A 2,727-nucleotide genomic window follows, 5' to 3' on the forward strand; every position below is an offset into this window, starting at 1 on the left:
CAGATGCTCTTATCCAGAGCGACTTGCAAGAAGTGCGTTGTCTATCTAGAGAAAGTACCTTTGCTACTTACCAATAGGTTAGAGAAAGAGACAGAGTACTGCTAGAAACAAAGTCACTGTAGATACCCACAGAAAAAGGAACAGAGTTGAACACAGAACTCTTTGTCGTTCAGTGCAATACAATATAATAAACTACAATACACAGTGCAATACATCCATCCATCCTTCCATCCATCCATTATCTTCCGCTTCTCCGGGGTTCGGGTCGAGGGGGCAGCATCCTAAGCAATGAGGCCCAGACCTCCCTTTCCCCAGCCACTTCCACTAGCTCTCCAAGGGGGATTCCGAGGCGCTCCCAGGCCAGATGGGCAATATAGTCACGCCAGCGTGTCCTGGGTCTTCCCCGGGGTCTCCTCCCAGGTGGACTTGCCTGTGACACCTCCCGAGGGAGGCGTCCAGGAGGTATCCTAACCAGATGCCCGAACCACCTCAGCTGGCTCCTCTCGACGTGAAGAAGCAGCGGCTCTACTCCAAGTCCCTCCCGGATGACCGAACTTCTCACCCTATCTCTAAGGGAGAGTCCAGACACCCTGCGGAGGAAACTCATTTCAGCCGCTTGTATTCGCAATCTTATTCTTTCGGTGATTACCCAAAGCTCATGACCATAGGTGAGGGTGGGAACATAGATCGACCGGTAAATCGAGAGCCTTGCTTTATGGCTCAGCTTTTTCTTTACCACAACAGACCGGTAAAGAGCCCGCATCACTGCTGACCCAGCACCAATCCGCATGTCAATCTCCCGCTCCCTTGTACCATCACTCGTGAACAAGACCCCGAGATACTTGAACTCCTCCACTTGAGGCAAGAGCCTATCCCCGACCCGTAGAGGGCTCTCCACCCTTTTCCGCCTGAGAACCATGGTCTCGGATTTAGAGGTACTGATTCTCATCCCGGTCGCTTCACACTCGGCTGCAAACCGATCCAGCGAAAGCTGAAATTCGCGGCCTGATGTCCCCAATAGGACCACATCATCTGCAAACAGCAGCGATGGGACCCTGAGGTCACCAAACCGGACACCCTCCATCCCCTGACTGCGCCTAGAAATTCTATCCATAAAAATTATGAATAGAATCAGTGACAACAGGCAGCCCTGACGGAGTCCAACTCTCACTGGGAACGAGTCTGACTTACTGCCGGCTATGCGAACCAAACTCCAGCTTTGTTTGTACAGGGCCTGAATGGCTCATAGCAAAGAGCCATGTACCCCGTACTCCCGAAGCACCTCCCACAGAATACCCCGGGGAACACAGTCGAATGCCTTCTCCAGATCCACAAAGCACATGTGGACTGGTTGGGCAAACTCCCATGAACCCTCCAGAGAGGGTGAAGAGTTGGTCCAGTGTGCCACGACCAGGGCGGAACCCGCACTGCTCCTCCTGGAACAGTGCAATACAATAAAATATAATATACAAGTGCAGCTTAAAATTCAATGCTCATTTAAGTGCTGTGTGAAGAGATGTGTCTTCAGTCTGCGTTTGAAGACAGCGAGAGACTCTAAAGGATGGCGGGTCAAGCCGAGCTGTATTAAGAATAGCTACTGTCATACACTATATTGCCAAAGGTATTCACTCACCCATCCAAATCATTGAATTCAGGTGTTCTAATCACTTCCATGGCCACAGGTGTATAAAACCAAGTACCTAGGCCTGCAGACTGCTATTGAAAACCGACATCATTCTGTAATGGATATTACCACATGGGCTCAGGAACACTTCAGAAAACCATTGTCAGTGAACACAGTTCGTCGCTCCATCTACAAGTGCAAGTTAAAACTCTGCCCTGCAAAGTGAAAGCCATATATCAACAACACCTAGAAATGCTGCCGGCTTCTCTGGGCCCGAGCTCATCTGAGATGGACTGACGCAAAGTGGAAAAGTGTCCTGTGGTCTGACGAGTCCACATTTCAAATTGTTTTTGGAATTCATGGACGTCGTGTCCTCCGGGCCAAAGAGGAAAAGGACTGTCTGGATTGTTATCAGCGCAAAGTTCAAAAGCCAGCATCTCTGATGGTGTGGGGGTGTGTTAGTGCCCATGGCATGGGTAACTTGCACATCTGTGAAGGCACCATTAATACTGAAAGGTACATACATGTTTTGGAGCAATATATGCTGCCATCCAAGCAACGTCTTTTTCAGGGACATCCCTGCTTATTTCAGCAAGACAATGCCAAGCCACATTCTGCACGTGTTACAACAGCATGGCTTCATAGTAAAAGAGTGCAGGTACTAGACTGGCCTGCCTGCAGTCATTATGAAGCGCAAAATACGACAGCGGAGACCCCGGACTGTTTAGCAACTGAAGCTGTACATCAAGCAAGAATGGGAAAGAATTCCACCCACAAAGCTTCAACAATTAGTGTCCTCAGTTCCCAAAAGCTTATTGAGTGTTGTTAAAAGGAAAGGTGATGTAACACCTGGTAAACATGCACCTGTCCCAACTTCTTTGGAATGTGTTGCAGGCATCAAATTCAAAATGAGTGAATATTTGCAAAAAACAATAAAGTTTATCCATTTGAACATTAAATATATTGTCTTTTTTGTAGTGTATTCTATTGAATATAGGTTGAAAAGGATTTGCAAATCATCGTATTCTGTTTTTATTTATGTTTTACACAACGTCCCAACTTCATTAGAATTGGAGTTGTAACAAAGTGGAAGCGATTGAGAA

Source organism: Pygocentrus nattereri, chromosome 16 (genome assembly GCF_015220715.1).
Source record: "Pygocentrus nattereri isolate fPygNat1 chromosome 16, fPygNat1.pri, whole genome shotgun sequence".
Lineage (NCBI taxonomy): Eukaryota > Metazoa > Chordata > Actinopteri > Characiformes > Serrasalmidae > Pygocentrus > Pygocentrus nattereri.